Source organism: Copadichromis virginalis, linkage group LG4, assembly GCF_057382275.1.
Source record: "Copadichromis virginalis isolate Kocher_CV1m ecotype Utaka linkage group LG4, C_Virginalis_male_GT1.1, whole genome shotgun sequence".
NCBI classification, from domain to species: domain Eukaryota; kingdom Metazoa; phylum Chordata; class Actinopteri; order Cichliformes; family Cichlidae; genus Copadichromis; species Copadichromis virginalis.
In genome coordinates this window covers 10604588-10624235 of record NC_140621.1, presented here as the reverse complement: position 1 = coordinate 10624235, position 19648 = coordinate 10604588, and the positions used below count along the sequence as shown (strand labels likewise).

The 19648-nt window shown below is 40.4% G+C and overlaps 1 long non-coding RNA gene across 1 annotated transcript in view; it reads right to left on the bottom strand.

The window, feature by feature from the left end:
- The window catches only part of LOC146710838 (uncharacterized), a 47828-nt gene extending 44212 nt beyond the window's left edge, over positions 1–3616 (bottom strand). Inside the window, exons 1-2 of the long non-coding RNA XR_014920046.1 lie at positions 3486–3616; positions 2097–2243 (exon numbers count right to left, since the gene is read on the bottom strand). This is a non-coding gene — a long non-coding RNA (uncharacterized LOC146710838). The remainder of the gene's footprint in view (positions 1–2096; positions 2244–3485) is intronic.
- Between the last annotated feature and the right edge of the window lie 16032 nt (positions 3617–19648).

Here is a 19648-nt window from a genome sequence, read left to right as displayed (position 1 = left end):
GAGGGCTGGATCGAGTTTATATCTACAGCTGGGAGGTCAGCTTTCCTCTGGGACAATGTGAGGATATGAGTGTTCGATGACAAACTGTGATAAGGGGCTATGAGTGTATGTGTGTGGGAGGCGTGGGGTAATGGGTACAAGGGCAGCCAGGCTCGTTTTTTCTCACTCCCGGTTTGGCCACGAGTCTTCAAAAGCCTTCTGATTTAATTTAAGGTGTGAAAGTGCAAAGGAGATCCTTTTCCTCTCCATAGATGCTTAGCTGATAGAGTGATGATAAGAATGAGCGCTTCCTCCGTGAGAAAGATTAAGCTGCTATTTTACTCAATAAACAAACAAGCTGTGGGTGTTTTTCGGGTTGTTTTCTTGGATGATGCGCTTTTGTCGGGCCCCTATTCTTAGGTCTGTCCAGTAACGTCCCCTCGCTCTTAAGCTCAAGCTCGTCTCACTGCGTCACGCGGATGATGAATCAAATTCAGTTTCCCAGCTGCCGCGTCATTCGTTGTTTGGACACAAGCTGAAAACAAACCTACTCTGACTGTTTACGGGCTTTTTAAGGATTCGCCTTGATCCTGGTTGACCTCAGGCCGCAGACTTCCAAACTGTTTACACTCCCTGCCTCTGTGGCTTCTGCACGCGCACACAGACTTTTGTCAGTCACGGTGCCGAATAGCACTTGTGAATTTTGAATAAGCAGCTCTTACAGTATGTACCGGCCCCGTTTCCTGTGCAATCAGAGGAAACCATGGGGGCTCATCGCTGGTCAGAGAGCCCATATGTTTCCTCAACTGCTTTCAATAAATGAGCACACAGACATCCGTCTCTAGGTATTTTATCTGCTCCCAGAGCCCACATCAAGGCCTTGGACTGTCCTCCAAAACAATAGGGCTCAGGAATCCCACTCTCTTCTTCACAAGAAATCAGGCAGTAATTTAGATAGCTCTATCTCTGTGTCTAGACACACAAGGCATGCCAGTGGTATCACTCTGTGAAACAATGCAGTCTTAATTGCTTTTCAAGTGATTCTGGTTAATACCACAAACACTGAGGGAATTGCAACATTGTGTAAGGGGATTTGGCCGGTGTTTGCTCTCCATCATGTCCATCAGGCCAGCAGCCAGTCGTCGTTGCATGAGGGAGAAGAGAGAAAGAGAAAGAGCTCCTCTACCGTGGAAGCAGCCAGTCCATTACAAGGGGATTTTTTTAAGATCAAATGTATCAGCAGTAAAATCAAGTGGGTTAAGCGACACCCACGTCATTCCTACCCCCCACACACGCAGACCAAAACTAGTAAATAATGACTTCCTGTCAAAATGCATGGCAAGTTGTGTTACTTCCTTTTCATTTCACTTCTCGTCTTTCATGGGGACTTGTAAAAATCCCATTGGACTGTTTCCAAAATCCCAAGGAAAGCAGCGTTTTAGTCATAATTAGTTGGAAAAATAGCAAAAGGGTTAAAGGAGAGGTGGGGGTGGTGTGTGCATGACTCTGGAAGGTTAAATATGTGTCCTCTGAATCATTATACTTGATTTAATTTGTACTGAGTGGGTAATTCTAAGGTCTGCTGATTTACAGCAATTTACTGCAAAGTGTGAACCCTTATGTGGTTAACCACCCATTACTGTCTGCTGCTGTTCTCGACACAGACCGGTGGATAGCACCGGAAGGGACAGGTTTGGTCTTTTGGTGAAAATGTTTTTAATGCCCACTGAAACAAAAGGCATCAAAAGAGAAAGAAACACAACCTAAGTGATCATGGGAAACTTTTTTGAGTGGTAAAATAAAAGTGAGGTTTTATATGCAAAAATAGAGCGCTGCAAACCATAGATACAAAATTAGGATTTGCATTAAAAAGGAAGTTGCTCTAAGTTAAGTTAACAACTCCTGACATCAGAGTTTCATGCATGCATAAGGACTTTTTTACAAACAAACATGCATGCAGATTTGCCATTTCCAAGTAATATATAGTCCTGGAGCACGGCCATATTTCCTTCAGGGAGGTAACTTGTTGTCCAGACATGCACAGTGTTCCAAAACAGCACATCAACAGCAAAAAACAAAACAGTGATGTCATGGGAAAATAAAACAGGCACACCCACCTTAGAGTGGAGTGCACTGGTGGCAGAATGACGCTTGGTACCTTCTCCGATTCTTCGGGAGGAAAGCGTGAAGAGCCAGGAAAAGCGCACTCGTAGCCTCAACACTGGAATTCTCCGACACAATGAAAACAGACACGGAGGCTCCAGCTGTGCACAGAACAGACAATGTGACAGGAGGAAAATATGTTTACAAGTTTTGGAATTTCTACAGACATATATATGTTAAACAAAACAAGAACAAACAGTTTTTAAACAGTTTTAAGACTAAAAATTCACGAATTCTCTGAACTGCATTCATGTTGTTATACTCAAATTTGAGTCAGACACTGGACTCTGAGAAGTCAGAAATGATTCAAATATCAACTAAAACAAATTTTTCTGTTGGGAAATGCAAGTAAAAAAGGTCACGAGGTATCCTTTGTTTTGTTTTTTAACTTTAACTTCACCCTGTGAGACGAATGAAGAGTTACAATCTAACAGCAGAATAAGAATAGAAAAGCGAGCTGTGTTTGAAGAGGCCAAAGAAAGCCAGGACTGCACTGTGTGTGGGAACCTTTAAATAGCTTTGATGGCAGCCTGAGAAAACGTGGAGGAGGGTACAGTTCTCTCAGGTTGTGTCTTCTTGTAACCACTGAGCTTTATGGGAGATATTTGGGCTGTCAAATGACTAACTTTGCTGCTTTGTTAGTCAGCGTGCTATTGTCGGGCATTTGTTCATATAGAATATTGACAACTAAATAAAAATCTACAGTTATGTGCAGTGATGACATTTGCTGACTGTTTGCTAAACCTCTGTTCTGATGATCACTGAGAGTTTTAGGAATAACCCTCTCTGTCATCTTAGCAGTAAAGAGTTGTACTTTGGGTCTAAAGAAGCATCTTTGAGTTATAAGCAAGGCTCCAAACGCTGGTGTTAAGTGATGAGAACGACATCTGTGACACAGCCCAGAAAACCGCGACGGCTAGCTTTTAGTTTCGCCAAAGCTGCCAGTCAGAAGAACATTAACACACTTACAGCTGGTTACTTCAGAAGAGATGCTACCATTTCAAGTTCATGTTAATCGCAAAAGTTGCATTAGCTTAATATCTTTTAACTAGTCAGACAATAACCAGTTCAAATGACAGGTTTCCTGTGAGGTGTAATTTGTATGATATAAGAACATGTTTTGTTTTTTTAACTCCTCTAAAACAAGACAAACACGAGCAAAAGTGTGAGAAATTGATAAAAGTAAAAAAAAGCTTTAGCAGCTCAACTTAGCTCAAGCTAACTAGCTTAAAAATCAACACATTACTTCCAAGGTTAAGTAGTTTATCATAAAATAACATTTTTTGGAGGATGTTTCTCTTAAAAACAGACACACACACTTAAAGAAGTCGTGTATTATTTACCTAGAAACAGGACAAGTTTATCCTTGATGCTGTCTGGGCTTATAGCAATGTTAGCAGCTCTATGCTAGTTCGTTTTTTTAGACATTTAACATAGTGATCATGAAAAACATCTGCTAGTCCTTGTTCTTGTCCTTTCCCTTTAAGGGAAAGTGAAAATCTTCTGTTTACAAAGACATTGTTAGCTAAAGAACTAACTGAGGTCTAGTTTTATTTTATTTTATAACATGAGTTTTACTGAATGCTGTGGATGGTGAATTTTCAAAGGTTGTAGCTTCTTTTAGTATCAGTCTGTTTTAAAAAGAAATATGTGTTTTAAATTGAGTTTCACAAAACACACACACATAAACAACAACAACAACAACAATAACAACAAAACAACAAATAATTTTCATTTTACCAGTTTTCTTTATTGGCAATCAGCCGGTAAGACATGACTTTGCTACTTCTCGGATACCTAAGAACAATTTCACAACAATCTATTTAGGTCAACACATCTCAGCAAAAGAACACGCAGCACATTAACTGCAGGACAATGAAGCTCAAACGTGAATGGCACAGAGGAAATACATCAAAAGGGAGAAAACAACAGGAAACTTTCAACTGATAACGCTGCTGCTGATCTACAAACTACATTTACCATTTGAGAACATACATACGTCCTACATACTGGCCACGCTGGCACATCTAACAGTGAAATAAAGCGAAAGCTTTTTAACTTTGTAAGATAGTCTCACGCTTATGTGTTCCCATTCTATTGTTTTGGCTCACATCCGAGGTAAAACAAAGTTTATCTTAACAGTTCTTTTTGAATTTTCTGCTTAAGAAGCCCATATACTTAATTCTGGTAAATAAAAGTCAGATCACAAACCTCATGACCTAGAAACAGGCCTGGTGTTAAGTGTTGCATTAATATAGAAATGGCTGCATGCAAAAGAGCGTTCACACCTTTTTTTTTTTTTTTATTAAACACAACTGTGAATCTGAGTGTTGGACTAAGTGTGATGCTTCGTGCTGTGCAACAACCATACATCTGCTCCACCCAGAAACACTCCGGAGAGGCCTGTCAGGTTCGATGATTGCTACTCAGCCGCTGGCCTCCAAAACTTACGAAAGGGCTTCCCCTTAGCTCCATCAAGCACTGTAGCCTGTTATAACCGTGCTTTTTTTTTTTTTAATGAGCAGGAGAGCACAACTTACTGCAAATGGTTTGTTATTTTTAGATGTAGATTAACTTAAAACCCAAGAAATGTAAAGGAAGCATCAGGTTTGTACAGATTTAGTAAATTGCTGCGATGATGACTTTAAAATGAACTCTTAATCTGTTGATAGCCCTGAGTCATCCACCTTGAACTCGTCTAATCTGTGTCACTGAATCCTTGATAGCGCTCACTAGTGTTTCTCTACCTCTTCTTTTTTTTCTTCACTTTCTGATTCAGTGTGTGAAAGTGGAAGCATTAGTTAGTTAATGCTGCATGTGTCCTACATAACAGGGACGATGCAGGATGACAGAGAATTGTGGTGAGAGTTGAAATCTAAACGTGAAGGTTTATGTGTAGGTCAGAGCCGATCTGCGCCACAGCTGCTGCACAGTGTCAATGTTTCACCCTACGCAGAAACGCTCTTGTTTTTGTTCTTTACTGGAACAAAGAAAAGATAGAAGAGTGAAAAAAAGAACAAATCCCCTCTTTGTTTTCTGGCAGTGGCCTGGTTCACATGGCTCTTTGCTTTTTGCAGGTGCGCCTGCCATTACACATTTCAGTCCAGTAATTGTAACTGTGCCATTGTCTGTGCTCACTGTGGCACCCGTTTGTGACTCATTGGCAATCGGTGAAGCCTGTCTGGTACTAAAAAAGTGTGTGCAGTTTTGTGTGTGTGTGTGTGTGTGTGTGTGTGTGTGTGTGTGTGTGTGTGTGTAGGCCTCTATGTGTTTGTGTGTGTGGCGATTAAAGTTACGGTGCTCTTCCCCTGTTTCTCAGAGGGCACGTCCCATTTATGAAGCTGCTGTGCCTGTTGGTGAAGGAAGACAAATAAAAATGGGAAGCTCATTTCACCACCTAAAATAGATTGAATGGTGTAACAGATTGTATAAGACTGGGTCTGAGGGATGTGTGAAAGTCCTATTCCTGTTCTGCAGTTCCTCAGAGGTGAAGTTTGACAAGAGAAGTTAAAAGGTGTGTATTTAAAAATACAAAACATACACTTTTTTGTTTAAAAAAACCCAAAATAAATACAAAAAAAAAGGCAAACCCCAGTGTGGTCTAGATTTGTATTTTGCATCTATTTCCTCACTTACAGAAATACACGCTGTAGATGCATGCATTGTGTAAAACCACAAAACAGCAAAAATGGCCCACCCTCAGGCTCCCTGCCACAGTTTCCTGAGGAAATGCCCAGGCCACAGCTTGCAAATTTCCAAAATGTTTTGCAGGTCTGATTCCATAAGGGTTTACTGGTTGTTCACAGCAGCTCTCCCCTTTTGTGGTTTATGACTTTTCTTTAGCTGAAAAAGGAAAGGGAAGTTTAAAGGGAGGGAGGCATTTAAGTGCATTTAAGTGTAACTAAGTTTTTGGCCCACGCTGGGTAATCAGCAACTCTAATTACTGAGCAAACATGAAATTAGAGAAAATTAGAAACGTTCTTTATCTGCACAAGCTGAAATGAGAAAGGCTTTGTCTGATGTCATTCAACCACATTATTTGGTGTAATCATCTAGCAATCCACGAGGCAGGAGCTGCTAGAAATATATGCAGAGGATGCAGCCTCAGCATATGTGTATATATATATGTATATATATATGTATATATGTATATAGATAGATAGATAGATAGATAGATAGATAGATAGATAGATAGATAGATAGATAGATAGATAGATAGATAGATAGATAGATAGATAGATAGATAGATAGATAGATAGATAGATGATAGATAGATAGATCTTTTCTTCCATCAGCTGTCAGACTCCACAACAAAGACTTTGCAGTTGACCTAACACGTGCAGACAGACACACCCACCCACACACACACATCCACACACACACACACACGTGCAATACCACTAAGTGTAATTTTTCTGACAACATAGTATTTTATTCTATTTTATATAGTAGGTTATTCTTTTCTGTTATTCTGTTCCATTGTTTATCTTAATTTTTGCTGCCGTAACTTTGCCCTGTCCATTTTCTACTGTCACACAACAAATTTCCCAGGTGTGGGACTAATAAAGGTGTATCTTATCTTTGCACAGGAAAAATTGATGACTCTAAATATGTCTCATATTTTAGAGTCCTCAGAGTAGCCTCGGAAATCACAAGTTAACAGCACCTCCGATTAGAGCCGAGATAAATGTCACGCAGACTTCCAGCAGCAGACACATCTCTACATCAACTGTTCAGAGGAGATTGTATGAATCAAGCATTTATGGTTAACTCGCTGCTAAGAAACCATGACTAAGGAAAAGCAACAAGCAGAAGAGATTTGTTTGGACCAAAAAACACAAAGAATGGAGATGAGACCAGTGAAAATCTGTGCTTTGGTCTTTAGTCCAAACTTGAGATCTTGGTTCCACCCACTGTGTCTTTGTGCGAACACATGGTCTCTACATGCATGGTTCTCACCGTGAAGCATGGAGGAGGAGGTGTGTTGGTGTGGGGGTAGTTTGCTGGTGACACTGTTGTGGATTTATTCAAAACTAAAGGCACACTGAATCAGCATGGCTACCACAGCGTCCTGCAGCGACATGCCATCCTATCTGGTTTGTGTAATTAATTTTTCAACAGGACAATGACCCCAAACACAACAAGACAGAATGTGTCACGAGCTATATGGCTGATCTCCAGCCCCTAGAGACTATAAAGCTGGTATGAAAGGTAGTATACAAGTGAATCTAATCAGCATCATCACCGTAAATATAATCGGATGTGTTGCAGATCTCCTCCAGCTTATCCAAGAACACAGAATGTTTCCCAGGCCAGCCAAAAGATCTAATCTCTTCAGTCTTCAATCTCTTGTCCTCGTGTACCCTGGGGGCCTCCTCCCAGCATCCTTGTCAGAGACCTGAATCACCTCAACTGGCTCCTTTCAATGTGGAGCTCTTGGCTCTACTCTCAGCCCTTCCCTAATGACTGAACTCTTTATCCTATGCAGTGGGGCAAAAAAGTATTTAGTCAGCCACCGATTGTGCAAGTTCCCCCACCTAAAATGATGACAGAGGTCAGTAATTTACACCAGAGGTACACTTCAACTGTGAGAGACAGAATGTGAAAAAAAAATCCATGAATCCACATGGTAGGATTTGTAAAGAATTTATTTGTAAATCAGGGTGGAAAATAAGTATTTGGTCAATAACAAAAATACAACTCAATACTTTGTAACATAACCTTTGTTGGCAATAACAGAGGTCAAACGTTTACTATAGGTCTTTACCAGGTTTGCACACACAGAAGCTGGTATTTTGGCCCATTCCTCCATGCAGATCTTCTTGAGAGCAGTGATGTTTTGGGGCTGTCGCCGAGCAACACGGACTTTCAACTCCCGCCACAGATTTTCTATGGGGTTGAGGTCTGGAGACTGGCTAGGCCACTCCAGGACTTTCAAATGCTTCTTACGGAGCCACTCCTTTGTTGCCTGGGCGGTGTGTTTTGGATCATTGTCATGTTGGAAGACCCAGCCTCGTTTCATCTTCAAAGTTCTCACTGATGGAAGGAGGTTTTGGCTCAAAATCTCACGATACATGGCCCCATTCATTCTGTCCTTAACACGGATCAGTCGTCCTGTCCCCTTGGCAGAAAAACAGCCCCATAGCATGATGTTTCCACCCCCATGCTTCACAGTAGGTATGGTGTTCTTGGGATGCAACTCAGTATTCTTCTTCCTCCAAACACGACGAGTTGAGTTTATACCAATAAGTTCTACTTTGGTTTCATCTGACCACATGACATTCTCCCAATCCTCTGCTGTATCATCCATGTGCTCTCTGGCAAACTTCAGACGGGCCTGGACATGCACTGGCTTCAGCAGCGGAACACGTCTGGCACTGCGGGATTTGATTCCCTGCCGTTGTAGTGTGTTACTGATGGTGACCTTTGTTACTTTGGTCCCAGCTCTCTGCAGGTCCTTCACCAGGTCCCCCCGTGTGGTTCTGGGATCTTTGCTCACCGTTCTCATGATCATTTTGACCCCACGGGATGAGATCTTGCGTGGAGCCCCAGATCGAGGGAGATTATCAGTGGTCTTGTATGTCTTCCATTTTCTGATGATTGCTCCCACAGTTGATTTGTTCACACCAAGCTGCTTGCCTATTGTAGATTCACTCCTCCCAGTCTGGTGCAGGTCTACAATACTTTTCCTGGTGTCCTTCGAAAGCTCTTTGGTCTTGGCCATGGCGGAGTTTGGAGTCTGACTGTTTGAGGTTGTGGACAGATGTCTTTTATACAGATGATGAGTTCAAACAGGTGCCATTCATACAGGTAACGAGTGGGGGACAGAAAAGCTTCTTACAGAAGACGTTACAGGTCTGTGAGAGCCAGAGATTTTCCTTGTTTGAGGTGACAAAATATTTATTTTCCACCCTGATTTACGAATAAATTCTTTACAAATCCTACCATGTGAATTCATGGATTTTTTTTTCACATTCTGTCTCTCACAGTTGAAGTGTACCTCTGGTGCAAATTACTGACCTCTGTCATCATTTTAGGTGGGGGAACTTGCATAATCGGTGGCTGACTAAATACTTTTTTGCCCCACTGTATCTAAGGAAGAGACCAGCCACCTTTTGGAGAAACAGCTTCAATTTTACTCTCAGACCTTTCTTTATCATTCTATCCTACAGACTGGTGAAAAGATCTATCCCAGTCTGTCTAGCAATATCCCCTCTCCCCCTCACTCCTGAACAATACACTGAGATAATTATACTCCTCTGCTTGGGTTAGCAACTCATCCCAGACCCAGAATGAGCACTCCACCCTTTTCCTGTTAAGGTCCATGGCCTCAGGTTTAAAGATGTTAATTCTCACTCCCACCACTTCACACCCGGCTGCAAACTTTAGTGTGAGCTGGAGGCCACCCCTTGATGAAGCCAACAGAATCACATGATCTGCAAAAAGGCGAGATGAGATTCTGAGGCCACCATAGTGGAAGTCTTCCACCACTTCATTCTGCCTAGAAATCATGTCCACAATAATTACTTTAATTTTTTAATTTTAGTTTTACAGAATTGGTTACAGAACAATGAGCAGTTATTTTTGGAGTCCAATTCGTTGCCTCCTTCTAGGCAGGCTGAGTCGTGGGGTCCTATAGTTGAAGTGCATCCCCAATCCCCCTTCTAAAAAATGGAAACCACCACCTCAGTTTGCTAGTTCAGAGAATCCGCCCCATACTTTCATGCAGTGTTGCAGAGGCATGTCAACAAAGACAGCCTTAAAAAATTCAGGGCCTTAAGGAAGTCAGGGTAAATCTCATACACCCGAGGGGCCATGCCACTAAGGAGTTGCACTTTGCACTGCATACCCTGTGTGAGTGGAGCACCAATTCCTCTTCTGAGTCACCTGATATTTTGCCAACATCAGTTTGAGGCCATACAAATGGTAAAAATGGTAAATGGCCTGTATTTGTATAGCGCTTTACTAGTCCCTAAGGACCCCAAAGCGCTTTACACATTCAGTCATCCACCCATTCACACACACATTCACAGACTGGTGATGGCAAGCTACATTGTAGCCACAGCCACCCTGGGGCGCACTGACAGAGGCGAGGCTGCCGAACACTGGCGCCACCGGGCTACAAAAGGCTTATTTCTTGGCTTCACCAACCTCCTGCTACACCCAAGACTGTGCTTCAGCTACCACCAGAGCTGTGCTCTGCTTGGTCTGTTAGTACCTGTTAGGAGTCCCACAGGAAAACCAAGCCTGATAACAGTCCTTCTGGTGTGTGATGGAATTGGTTACACTAGTTCACTTCCAATGTCCATCATCTGGTTTGGGGGTTACCACCCAGCACACACCAACCACCTTGCAGCTGCAGCTCTGTGCAGAAGTCTCAACAATGGAGGTGCAGAAAACGGTCTATCTGGACTCAATGTCCTCAGCCTCCCTAAGAAATCTGTCTAAGTTCTGCTGGAGGTGAAGATCTGGTGTACCAAGGCCTCTGCCAGGCACTCCTAGTCCAACCTCAGTACATATTTATATTTTCCAGGCCTGTGACCTAGGGTGTACTGGTGCCACATACACTTTTAAATACCCAGTAGGATCATGGAGTCACCAGATGGCGAACCCTTCAGCGCCCTACACAGTGACTCCAGGAAAGCTAGGTACTCTGCACATCATTTGGTGCACAAGCACAAACGACAGTGATGACCCATTCTCCAATTCAAAGGAGGAGGGAAGCAACTCTCTCATCCACTGGAAAAAAAAACTAATTACCTGTCACTTAAAAAAACATTGCTTGCTCCTCTTCTGTACCACTAGCTAAATACCGAAGTACCGCAACTGCAACTTTATTTACATCTAAACAATGAAAGGATGTTTTTTCTTTTTGTATCTCCATGCTGTCACTGGAAGCAACGCTAAAAATTCCAGTCCGGGTCAGTCGGGCCCCCTTTCACCTCTGCTTGCATCCTTTTTTGTCATACCAACAATCCGCATGTCCTGCACTGTCTAACATACAGATGTTTATCAGTTTATATATTTTTTTATCATCTTAATGTTAGCATGGTAGCATTTTCTCATTAGAATTGGAAGCAAAGTACAAATGAGACTTGCAATGTCATTACCAGTTGGAGGCCAGTTGGGGTTTCACTGGCTTTTGATTTTGAAATCGAAAAATCGTTCTTATATTTCTCAAAAATAATTACAACTCAGAGTTGTTAGTGGCTCCATAGTGCAGTGGTCTTCACATTTGCCTAGCATACAATAGATCCCAGGTTTGATCTTAGGAGGAGACACAAATCCCTTTGCGGCTGCATAAGAAAGTGTGAAGTTACTTGATTTTTTCTTTTTTTAATGTTTATGTTAATCTAAACCAACATCTTCTTTGAGGTTTCACAGCAGCTGCTTTCTTTTTAAGCTGAAGTACTGCCTCCTTCTTTTAGTTGTTTAAGCCGTCCATAATTATGCACAATATACGCTGTTGTCTAATTGCACTGAAGTCTTGTAATTACTGCAGTTGCTTACAAAAACCTAGATATGCATTTTCTTCCTGCAGCTGAGTTCTCATACCCAGTAAATCTCTAATGTTGGCCTGGACTCATCCTAACCTTGGCAGACCCTTCTTTTTTCTTCTTCACATATCCTGCATGAAGTCAGGATGTGTTCCACTCTCTTGTTTCCTTGTCGGTGGTTATAATGGCCAGATGAGACCAGTTTGTGAATTATTTATCATTTTTTGGGGCAATGTTTTCTTTGTTGCTACTAAAGTTGTCATTGTTCATCTCCCTCCAATTTAGCTTCCTCCCTCCAATTCTGAAAATTAAACTAATTAGCTACAAACACCCTTTCTATCACACACACTCACACACACACATGCAAGTGGTGTCAATTTTGTTATCCAACCTCTCAGCAAGACGGTATCCTTACTCAGATACAAAGACTTGCAGTAAGCAGTTATAGCAACCTATAACCAAAGAATTACTTTTAGATCGAATCCTCTCCTGTAATTATCCTCTCCTGTAATTATTTGTCTTTGTGTTAAGCACAAAGACAAATAAGATTTGACGCCAGGAAAAGCAGCAGTGAAACATTCCTTCAAACACTTTCTTACCTAAAGTGCATTTCACCCAGTCTCACTGATTTATGGATGTTTTATGACTCCTTTGACAAGCCCTAGTGTACAGCATTAATTACCGAGCTGCTCATTTCCTACCACAGATACCAATACTGTGACAGTTAATGTTAAGGGGAGCACAGGGGAGTAAGTGGGTCAAATATTTGTAGTTCACTGGGGGAAAAAATCTGTGTGTGCAACAAGGCCTTGGGAGAATCGTGACCAATGACCTGTAAGCTTTGAAGAGAAAAAAGTACATGTACCAGTACGCGCTGCTCAGTTCTTCCCCAGAGAAGCTACATGTGCTGTCCAGACGTTGCTGCTTTTTGCGTTGTCGGCCAGAACACGTAAATCCTAACAACGCACACATGACAGCGGGAGCTATGACTGACTGAGCTGGCTGGAGGCAGGATTATCTCATTAAAACCGCAGGTATCCAAACAGAACTAAAACCCAGCTCCCCATCCTTCCTGCTTAGCTCAATCATCTCCCACATAAGCTCTGCAATAAAACCTTGTATTTTAAACAAACCCATCCGATCTGATCTATAAACCTCATTCAGCTTGAACACCGCAATGATCTGTTTATAGTGATTAAGGGCAGCATCTGCCTAAAACTGGTGAGAGAATCATGCATAAACATGTGACTCATAGCGAGGACAGTGGGAAAGGGATTGGGGAATAATTGGCTTGAATTGATACAAGACGAGGACACTGGGGCCATTTCCAAAAACTCGACTAAAGAACAGTAAATCTCTGGGGCTAATCACGATAATAGTAACAGCAACCATGTGTTTAAATAAATTACTTTCTCCAGCAATGGCACAGCTCTGTCTTGATGTTAGACAGCTCATCATAATAAACACTACAGTAGGACGAGACTCATCACAAAGTCATCAGTTTCCAGGGAATATCAACAAAAATATGTAACACAATATGACTGCTTGGAGTTGTGGCTATTTGCTATTAACGTGTCCAGATGAGCTAGTTTTGGGGGAATTTTGACTCTCTGGGAAATTAGACTGGAGGCTGAGGTGTGTGTATAGCATCAGATGTTCTCATGTAATGCAACAGTTATTCAGCCCCAAGGGTTACACATTAGACTGGAAAGAAAATATCCCACTTCCTGCTTGGTCTGTTTTTTTTGTAGGGGGATACCTCACGTAACTTCACAGCCTGCAGTTATACAGCCACTACTCAAGCCAGTAGGATGAGGTCCGCTTGTCACCATGTGTTGTTCCCCGTCACTGTTACACTGTCCAGAGTCACAAAACATGTATCCCTGACAGGAATTTGGGACAACTGTTTAAACCTACTGCTTGAAACTATGTATCACAAGAGGCCAGTAGTCTATCAAAGTGTAGTGCCAGTCAAAAAGCACATTTGATATATCTAATTTTAGTAAATTTCTCAATTTTTTTTTATCCAGTTCACACGATTTTGTGTCTATGTTATGTTGAAACAAGCCATAACATAGACACAAACATAGATGGTGTTTAAACGATGGACAAAACTACTGTCACCCATTAAGTTTGTGGACTCCATATTTTTGACTCTTAAAGCACCAGGTTTTGAGGTTATTTATAGAAAAAAGAATGTAGTACTCATAAATATACACAGATTACTGTGTAATTACGTCTTCCTTCTATAGGATGAACTTGTGGAGTGGACACTGGTACAGGGAAGCCGCCATCTTGCCCTGCTGTTTTGAATACTGTGGTTGAGATCGACATCACCCTTCAGACTCATGTTTTACATACATGGCTAGACATTTCCAAAGGAGAAAAAACTCATAGGCGTTCATTTTTAATTCATCATCCGATAAGATATGAAGGATCACACCTGTGTTTTATCATCTGATAAGGGGTCCGCTTCATCAGATAAGTGGGAACATGGAGGAAAGACACAACGCGACAGGGGTCTGGATAAAACGTCATCCTCTTTGTCCTCACCTCAAGCCTAAAATCTGGGCTCTAACACACAAAAATGTGCATTAACATACAATTACTTATTGTCAGCAGTTTAAACATGTGACACTCCCATCTCTTGACAGCTGACAATGAGGCGGCTAACAACAACAACAGCTGGTTATAAGCTAACATTATGCCAGCTTCTTGAATGTCCTAAAAGTTGCACCAGCTAACAGTAGCTAACAGAGGCTAACTGATGCTAACAACAACAAACACAGGAACGCTTACAAACAGAAAAGTTGAGGAGATCCTCAAAAACTCACCTCAGTATTGATGTCAATGGTCACAGGTGAGCGCCAGTGACTCATCAACCCATATTATACTTTTTTTACAGCCCTTATGAGTAGTGTTCTTGGTATTTGAACGTGTTGCTTGAGCATGTGAGAGTACATTGGCTTTATTTACTTGCCTAGTGATTCGCTTCACTAATGGTTTTTAGTTTCAGTAATAAACCTTAAGTTTTTTAATCTGACCTTACTGGCTTTGGGCTCATTTATGTTACCTCCCCTCTCGCCTAGCTGAGCCGGGTCGTAACATCGTCTAAATTAAATAGATGCACTCAGAGTGTTTGGGTGACTGGGAGGTAAAAATGTAAAATACAGATATCAGTATTTGTTTAACCCATAAACTTTTATTGCTAAGTGCTGATAATATTTAAATATGTAAAAATATAGTGTTCACAGAAATGTTTTTAAATGCAGAAGAAACAGATTTATACACAGAAGAAATGGCCACAGCCTAAATCTACTGTAAATGTAATGTTTCTGATCTCTTTTGAGTGAGTGCTTTTTTGGACCATATTTAGACCAGAAGATGCCGTGCTACGTTATCAGCTAATGCTAGGAGTGTGGAGGTATTAGTTAGCTAGATACATCCATTAACTTGAGTATATTGCACAAATTCACATATCTACTAATCAAAGAAACAAAGTCAGAATACCATAATTTCTCTCACCAGACCTTCTTCTTGCCTTTTGGATGGGCTGCAGCATATTATTTGTCAGATAATTAAAATGCTATGAACGGCACTAACAGCACAAACATGGTTGAGAGATGTAGCTCAGTGATCTGGATTAGCATGGGTGTGATAGCAGAAAGCTAATGGCAGCAGGTGTTGAAAATCTATGAATAGAAAACATTTTTGCACCAAGCTGTTTTTCAAAAGTGTTTAAAAATTGACGAAGCAGAAGCTTAGACACATACCAACATCTCACTTCTGACACCTATGATTGTTTTGCCTTTTCTAAAACTGCATTAACTACACTACATTAGAAATGTTTTGGAGACAGTTACAACAATCGAGTCATCATCGCAGATAATAATATTGGAAGGGACTGAACTATGCTAACCTGATATCATTGGTCAGCAAATAAAATGTGCCATTTTTTATAGATTTTGTTTTGCTGAATCCAAGCTTTAAAAAATAAAGAAGACTGGTACTCCAAGGATATGTACCTGTGTGCACCTATGTACTATGTTTATATGAGTTTTAATCATTCTGTAACATTTGTCTACTTATCATTTTATGGTAATATCATATAGTATACTTGACTTTTTCTTCCTTATGGAATAAATTTTTAAAAATCTATATAAAAAAGAGATAATATAGAACATTTTTAGAAAATATAACACTTTATTTAACAATGTAGGAGAAAACCTTGGTGACTGTTACGTATGTTGAACCTGACATGTGAAAAAACATATTATTGACATGATGATGAAATGTTTTTAAAATTTTTAAAAACATAAAGATGTTATTTATTGCTAGAGTCATTTCAACAGTCCATTCAAATTCGGTTTACATCCACCAATGTCTTTAAAGTCAACTTAATGATTATTGGTCCAAAACGGACAAAAGGCCTTATAAACTATGATTCAAGTAATGTATATAGTGTGGCTTATATTGTCAACATGTTGAATGTACCATATAAAGATTTAAATTATGATGTCATCTGACCTCTCCTTCAAGGTCAAATAAGGTCAAACTTTCATAAAATGGTTTTTATCTTTAAAATGATGCTGTTTTTGTTTGAACTGGCAACATTTAGGAAATAACACTGCTATATGCAGACTCTAAATCTCATATAATTCGCATCCAAATATCATGTTACCTTTGACCTCTGACCTCACTTTAACATTTCACATCTGCCTTTCTTTCAAGTTGAACCTAGAATGTGTTGTGTTTAAAGAAAGTATGTTTAAGAGAAAAAGAATGAGGTGCCAAGTTAGAAATATACTGTAGTATAATATCATATAACAAACTCAAGTCATTCATGTCCAGCCTTTTTAAAAATCAATACAAATTCCTACCCCTAAATAATCATATGCTCCAACATGCATCCTCCTCTATATGTATTCAAAGTAAACATCAGTCATGCTACTCTTACTTGATTTTTACTGCATTGCTAACGTCTTAAAGTAAGTTAAAAAAAACTGAGTAGAGATGAAAAGCTCTACTCAGATGAAAAGCTCAGATTTGAAACTTGACAGCTGCATTTCATGCTCGTTAAAGTTCCAGCTCATAAGATCCCAACTTCATCAAGACCAGATGACACTGAATTACATTTATTCCACCGTACATTTAGAGTTTTAATAACTTCTGCTTTCAGTTAAAGAGTTTATAATGTAAAATCAAATGTAAAACTCCAGGTCATGCAAACTCTCTAATGCAGACACGTCCTCCAACCCTTAGCTCACTTGATGACTGTTTATTCTTTCAGTTTTTCCTGTAAAAAAGCATCATTTGCTTTGCAGAGGGAAGAAAGTTGGGGACTATTTTCAGCTGCAGAAAAAGACAGCAGTGGGAAGAAACATGTGTGACTGAGTGAAAGTAAACTGCAGTCACTTAGTGAAATGATGTGACTCACTGATTCATTTTTAATAGTTTGTTAAAAAGAACAAAGTCCTGTGGTGCAGAGAAGTAATATATCACGCTCAGTTTGGCTCATTTAGGAGGATAAATTCACTGTTGGTTTTGGGCTCTTCTGGTCTTTTTGCTTTTTTCAGATAAAATAAAATCCTCAGTTGCTACAAAAGTTTACAAAAGATTACTTGACAGTAATTGTGGCTTGGGGGTAATTTCAGTGGAATGTTTAGAGTGAAGGTTTTACTCACTGCTTGGTTGAGTTTCTTTTTGTAAGAACTGGCATTGGCCGTGACATCAGTCTGTTTATGTGTGTAAGTGTGTGTCTCTGTGTGTGGGTGTGCGAACTGAGTTGGCTGTGCTGCAGATAAAAGTGAAGTCGAGCTCGTCGCTACATCAAAATCACACTGGGGGCGCGAGTTAAGCGCTCAGCTGGCGGACACGCTCGATACCTCAGCTCTCACACTGTGAAACACGGGGTGTTTCGCTATGTGTCTACAGTACGTGTGAGTGAGCGCACACTTGTGTGATCGTCTGCGAGGCAGGCCGAGCTGGTTTTAATAGTTTCCAGAGGTTTGACGCGTGTCAGCCAATAAAAACACAAGCACCTAGAAAACGTTGAGCAATTCAGTTCCTGTGTTCACCAGGTTATCAATGCTACGAGTGCCAAAGACCTGACCTGTTCTGCTGGTTGTGTTTGCAAGGATACTGTACTGCGATAATACTTTCACACGCATCTATCCTGTACGAGCCACAGGAAACACAGTAGAAAGAGGTGAGTCAGTGAAACTAAACATAAGCTGCTAAACATGACATCTGATCCATAAATGTCCACAATCAAAGTGGAGAAAGCCCTACAAGCCAGTAATGAAAAAAATCACCTCTTTATTACAGTTTTTGGACTAATGAAGCACAACTAACAGTAAAACACTGGAACGCCAGTAAATTCAGAATTCCTACCAGTGGTCCAGTATTCCCTTTCTTTCTCCCTCCTCTTTTTTACGACAGACGCAGATGAAACCGGAGAGTGAATAACAATACTTTGGGTCTTAGTTAAATACAGGATCAGTAAAACATACCCAGCCTGGCCTCTGTGATGGTCTGGGCGAGCCAAAAAGCCTCCCGATTTCCCCTTTGCAGGCCCACAACACACACAGATCTCGCTCGTAATGAAGGGTTTCTGTTTGGCTGCTTTTTTGTTTGTTTTTTTAGAGGGAACCCCTATGGAACAATGTATAGATTATATATGTACTAAGAACGTGTGTCTCAAATATAAGCAGAGACATGGGTCGAGGGTGGATGTCAGCCTTTATAGTGTTTGCATATCTTCTTTTATGCTCAGCAAGTTAAATATTTTCCACCAGGGCTGTTGTGCAGCAGTAAAAAGTGCTTATCCACTTGCACTGTAACACCAAAGATGTTTAAACAGGCTCATAACGTCCCTGTCAGACATGCAGTAATAAATAATTGCAGCATTAATCAACAGATGCCAAACAAACAGTTATAATGAAACGCAACTGTGAAAAATCTTCTTGTGGTTTGCAAAATCTGTCTTTATTTACATGGCATAGAACATACAGAAACCACAAACTATGTTATAAATAGCCACAGGAAGTGATTTCACCACATCAGGCAACTACAGCCAAGTTTAATATAAATTCATGCAAAACAAAAAACCACGCTCATGTAAACAGCTGTCTAAACCTTTCCATTAGCTGTCACTGCATGATTACAAAGGAAAAACTCTATTCCTTATTAGTTAGCACCGATCAATTTTATGTCTCTCGCACAGCGCACACACAGTACAGTAATAATGAATGCAGATGTACTCCAATGCAACTGTGCAATATTATGTCATTAATAATAGTGGTTTCTGAGGTTACACAGACCTCATTATTTTCTTTCATCGGTATGAAAAGCTGTGTTTGACTATGACATTTGTTTAATGAGCCAGTTTAACCAGTATGCTATGATGAGTGTTTGTGGAGGTGTTTAGCGTTTACAGTGGTTTCTAAGTTTCTGTTACTGTAAATGTTTAAGGTAGCAAAGGAAGACTTCATGTTCAAAAGTATTAATGTCGAAGATAAAACATGTCTTTCATGCCAACAAAAACAGAAACGGGCTTTGTAACAGTTAAAAGTCCTTATTAAAAAATAATCTGTGAGATTTTTTGGGTGGTCTTGCATGCACTGAACTAATCCAGAAAATGTCTTTTATGATATCTAGGCGTGAGCCCACAGCTTGCCCTTTTTTGAGTCAGTCCAGTTTTGGTTTGACTTTCTAACTTTCCCATGGGCATTTTTCTTATTCTTAAAGGCCACTGTTCTTTGCATTAAGTATATTAAGCAGGTGCTTGGAGGGTGCTGAGGAGTGTGCTTATAGATATTTGAAATTTGCGTCACTTGGGGATTTCCTAACAGTGATATCTAAATTGTAATGTTTGCATGTTTTGCATGGTGTCACTTTTCTTTTTCACTCTAAAATAGTACAGAAAAAACACTATACCTGCTTAAGACATTAAAACAAATAATAATACCAAATAAAATAAATGTAGTATTTCACCCCAGCTCCTCTGA